Here is a 5,917-nt window from a genome sequence, read left to right as displayed (position 1 = left end):
GGGGGGGGGAGAGCCATCGTAGTTTGTTAGAGTTTTTGTCAAATATCGCTCAAGCAGAGAGTTAGGGTTTTAAGATCAAATGGCAGATAGTTTTGAAAACTAAGCTCTTCTCAGAAATAGGTTATATATAGGCTCGAATGGAGACACGTGTTAAAATTGGAGTCGCCGACTTGGTTGGGAACAGACAGCTGAGATTGACCTCGAAAGTCTAACCACCCGCACAGGAAAAGAAGCGTTGCCCATTGATCGATACGCCACACATCTCGTAAATCAAAATGACAACGGCGCATCATATCTGCTGACATCAAAAGGTCACTTCTATAGCAACTCGTCGTTTTCTTCATAAATGCGCTTGAAAACTCACCTACCGACAACCGTTTGAACTTCCACCCATACTTGGCTGATCGAGTTCGGGTGGAAGGGGCCCACTGTTATAGGTTGCAAGTTAACTAAGTCTTAATCAATAGCTGGGAAGCTAACACGTGTCTCATTTCACACTTAATCAGATTATTCTAGCAACCAACAACTCAAGTTGCTCCAGCGACTCACTCCATCGGCTGAAAACTTACGTGGCCAACAAGAAAGGCGATACTTGTTGATCTATTCTCCAAATCGAGCCCACAAGACTCCACATTTGGCCTGCTATTTTAGCCGACAACTATCGTAACCAACTAAAAAGGTTGTATTTGTCGGCCTTCAACCGGACGACTAGACTGGCGGTGTGTCCTTGAACCTCCCGCCGACAACCAACTACCCTCGCATTAACTACTCTGACAAACTCATCATTTCTCTAGCTCCCATAACCTTTATGACTCATCATACCCAGTCAGCACCAAACAGCTGTTGTCACATCAGTACTAACTACTTGGATGACTCATCCTCGTCTGCAGTCGAACCTATAAGGCACCTGTTGAGTCAGCTCCTTACCTAGACTCGGCCAAAGTTACCTTTTTGCCCTTCCGATTTGCTATAAAAGGAAGCTCCATTGTATGTGGTAACTTTTTCTGCTCCATGCAACTCTAAAACTCTGGATTAACTTCATCACTTATCTTGTACTAGTTAGATTGTGCGTGCAATGCACGTGGTCGAATATAATGGTTATTTAAATTGATAAAAATAGAATAAAAATAAAAGAACAAATAAAGTTTTTTTGCGGGATTGATTATCAACACAATAATCTCTCTTTTAAATAAAATATTGTTATTATTTCCTTCAACCCAGACTGTCACCGCGTGATCTACAATTTGTGAGTTACAAACATATTGATCTAGTACAATATCTTTGTTTATTAGAATCTTGAAGTCTTTAAAACATGAGTGATCATTTAATTAGCAAAGGAACTTTTCATATGAATTTATTTACAATATGTCCATTAAACTTTTAGTTGTCGTTTGACTCATATTCACATTAGCTTTTAGTTGTGGTTTCACGCATATTTATGTTATCTAATATTCTCATTCAATTTTATAGCTCATTCTCCGTAGCATAGAAGTAAAACTGAAAGTATGAAAAATTATTTTCTTACAAAATTAGAGCAGGGAGATTATGATATATTTTGTAATGTACTTTAAATATAAAAAATCTCTTTGATGCAAGGTTCCTATCAAATCTTACTCCAAACAATATGAATGGAAAATGCTATTATAACTCACTTATCTGGAGCAATTATATTGTATATAGGACATATATAGTAGTCTCATGTATTTTCTTGTTCTAACTACAAAATACGCAAGAGTGGTAGTCCCGTGTATTTTCTGACTTTAATTAATTTTGTAATTAATGTTCTCTAATTACACTGGACTATTAGCCCCGTGTATTTTAAAGATGGTTTTTATACAAAATTGACCTCTTTGTTGCCAGTCTTGATGGTGTGGCAAAAAATAGGTCAATTTTGTTAATTATTATATAAAACAGTCGATTTTGCTAATATTTTTAAAAAGTAATCTTTTTAAAACTTCTCCTAAAATAAACTGTTAATTCAAAATATGAAATGTGCAAAAAGACCTAAACATTCTGGTGATTAATTGACCCATAAATAGGGAAAAAATAACAATTAAAATAAAAGTATATTTAAATTGAATCTAACAAGGGACTTTACAGAATGAAGCATGAAATGGATCCAAGAAATTATTAAAAGAGAATTAAAGAAACTAATTAAAAAAAATGAGATCGAGGGATAGAGGGAGAGAAGACCTTATCGACATGAATTATATTTTTCTTCGAGCGTGACAGCAAAATTGGTGGAGAATGAGCTAGGAAAAAAGTGAACAGAATAGGTGACAAAGTGGGTGTGCTTATATATATAGGTTATTAAGATATTCGTTCTAAAATCTTAAATACATACATGTTAGTCCCTAACATCTTTGTAATTGCTCATTTACAATGATATTACTATTCAGTATTAAATCAATTTTATTATATAAGATTATATACCCTTTTAAATAAATTATAAAGTATATATATGAAAATCTCGATGCTTATAGTTAGTAGTTAGGCTCCACAAAACAGGTTAACTTTACATTGTAGTTTGCTATTGGAAATACTGTTGGCAATGCTATTACTTTTCCCCTTTATCTTATTATTCACACTTTTCTGATGTAAGTCCTTTTTTGCTAGTCACTCAATTGACTCTATTTTATTTTTATAATATCAGAGGTTAGAATATTCTTTTCTATTTAAAAGTGTATGCATAATTTTCTTTTAAAAAATATATACATATAGTAGCAATAGTATATACTTCAGTTTAACTCAAATATTAGCTTGAAGCCATTTAGAATGAGGTTATGCCTATGCTAGAATTGTGACATATTGATTACATAATCCAAAAGTCAAAGACGGAATTTCTACAAATGAAAAGTAATATAATATGTTAAATTAACAACTAATTGATAAAATATACACGGGCAGTGCAAAGAGCTATAGAAAGTAAAATATATCTTCATAAAAATTTCATAATGAGTGACCAACTACAATCATTCTAATTTAATCATAAATAATTATTTTTTAGTTACTAATTTAATACACGAAACTATAAAATAAGTCTCAAGCAAAAATTAGGAATTAAAATTGTATTATCCTATAGATAAATAAATAAATATAATTTAAAAGTAATAATTTAAACTATTAAGTGTCAAATATTAGTTCATGCGAGAAAGTAAAGTAATTTATGGTCTATATACATATATAGTCAATCGATTAAAATTATAGTGACCACAATTAAAATTATATGGTGGATTCATATTAAATATAATTTATAAAAATAGTACATTAAAGTCAAAAACCTTTTAACCATTGTATATATTGTTTGAAATTTTTTACATGTATAAACTATACTGCCTAGTAATAGTGATGTACACATCTTAAGAACGACTTATTCTTCAATACCATCATTGATTGATGTATCTATGCATTACACTAAAAACACAATGAAAATTTAGAAAACTATAAAAGAAATACTCTCAAAAGTTTTTAAAATTGTAAAAAACACCCTAAACTTTTATAATCTACAAATACACAAAACTATTAAAAATTACATTAAAATCAAGGAACTACAAACAATCATTGAAAAATTTTAAACTTTAGAGGGGTAATTTGCAATGTACTAAACTTTAAGTTTGTTTTTTTTATAAATTTCAAATCTAATAGATTTTTAAGTAGTTATGTTCTTTTTTAAAAAGTTATGGGTAATATTGACTATGAAAAGTTTTTCCTAAATCTATATTTTTAAAGGAAGCATGCTATTTTTTTGTAAATTTTTTATTTTCTAGGAGTTGCTAATAATTTTGTATATTCATTTTAGTGTCTATAGGTTAGAAATTCTCATGGTATTTTTTGTAAATATGAATATTAGGGGTTTTTTGTATTTTTTTAAACTTATAGGTCTTTTCTATAGATTGTAAATTACTTGTTGACTATTTATAATTCCTATATTTTTAATTTACTACTGAGTTTGAAATTCTCAGGGTATTTTTGTAAAATTAAAATTTTAAGTGTTTGTTTATAATTTTGAAACTTTAAGGGTGTTTTCTATAAATTATAAATTATATAGGGGATATTTGTAACTCGTATATTTCCAATGTACTGTTAGGTAGGAAATTATCGGGATTTTTATAAATTTTACAATCTTGAGGGTTTTACTTGCAATTTGTAAAAAAATTTAGAGTGTTTATTGCAAATTTCATAAATATTTGGGGGTTGTTTGTGTTATTTGTAGATTTTTAGTGTGTTTATAGGTTTGAAATTTTCAAGGTGTTTTTTACAAAATTTGAATTTTAGGAGTGCTTTTATATTTTTCAAAACTTATAAGATACTTTATCTAATATCAGAAACTTTTATTTTTAGCTAGCATATATTTTTTAGATATCTAACTGAATTGAAATAAGTAAAATTTATAATTTTTAAATAAAAATTTGAATTTGTAGAAGGTGTTTTTGCAATTTTAAAACTCAGAGGGTATTTTGTACAAGGTCCAAATAAAACTTTTAGGTGTTGGCTAGCATATAATTTTTAGATTTCTCTGCAAACTAAAATAAGTTAAAGATTTGAATTATATCAAATATATCATCTTTATCCAATAACATGTTAAGCCTCATTATGGATAGGATAAATTATTTAATTATAAATTCAAAGAATACAGAAAAATTAGAATAAAATAAGATAACTGTTAAAATCTAAAAGACATTTTGTTGATATCTAAAAGACAAAATATATGTGGACATTACTTTGTATGTGGACTATAAAAGACATTTTGTTGATATCTAAAAGACAAAATATATGTGGACATTACTTTGTATGTGGACTATTAACTTCATGTCCTTTTGTCTTCCATCATGTATCTTGTATGTGGACTATTAACTTCATGTCCTTTTGTCTTCCATCATGTATCTATAAATTGTACGATGTATGAAAATGAAATTAATGAATAAAAAGATTACAATTTCTCTTCTTCTCTTGCCTCTTGTTTTATTTCTTTAGTATATTACAACACGTTATCAGCACGAGTGGCTCTAGCCGGTTCGTGATCATCGGTTCGTAGTAGATATGAGTTGTCTAGAACCCTAGGCTCCACAACATGAAGAATAGGATGTATTTTACTTCTCTTCTGATTATTCCTTGGCTTAGGCAAGCTGTTGGTTCTGCATTGTTCTCTTGGCATCCCATTTTATATGAAGTTGAGCCTCAATATGCTATGGGTCTTATTCTAATTTATCATTGTGCTTATAAAATATTGCTTAGAATTATTTTTATTTTCTGCTTCGTTTTCTTATTAATTTTATTTCTAGTCTATCTTAGTAGATTCAACCTCCTTTCGGCACTTTCTTTATTCTAAATAAGCCTGTGTCATATGTCTTCAGATTTTCTCCAGGAAAGTTATAGCTTAAAAAATAATAATAAGTATTGAAGCAACATATATATTATTCAAGAGATTGTGCTTATTCAATAGATATATTATTTAAGTAGAACTATTTCTCCAGTTTCTCAGAGCACCTCTGCCTAGAAGGCAAATGCATTGATTTTTCTTCGTCATCATCTCAACAAAGACCTGAAAAATGAGTACCTTACTAAAAAAAAGATCCTGTTGTTCTATGGAAATCCATGAAGGATCGCTTTGATCTATGGAAGCCAATAATCCTCCCTCAATCGCAATTGAAAAACTGAATCTGGATTTTTTTTAAATACATGACTAAATATGATTGAGCTCTGTACCACATTATCTAATAGCTGAAACTCTGTAAGCAGAACATTACAGACAATGACAAAATTGATCGAAAAGTTCTTTTCCCCATTCCACGCAAATAATATTGTACTCCAGCAGCAATACATATATATATAGTATAATATATATATATATATCAATTTTAGAATGTTAAGTGCAATTCTTTGGTCGTATTTCGTTTTTTTCTGTTTGATGTAATTA

The sequence above is a fragment of the Asparagus officinalis genome, chromosome 4, assembly GCF_001876935.1.
Source record: "Asparagus officinalis chromosome 4, Aspof.V1, whole genome shotgun sequence".
Classification (NCBI taxonomy): Eukaryota; Viridiplantae; Streptophyta; class Magnoliopsida; order Asparagales; family Asparagaceae; genus Asparagus; species Asparagus officinalis.
The sequence above is the reverse complement of the archived record's forward strand: the minus strand, read 5'-3'. Positions refer to the sequence as shown.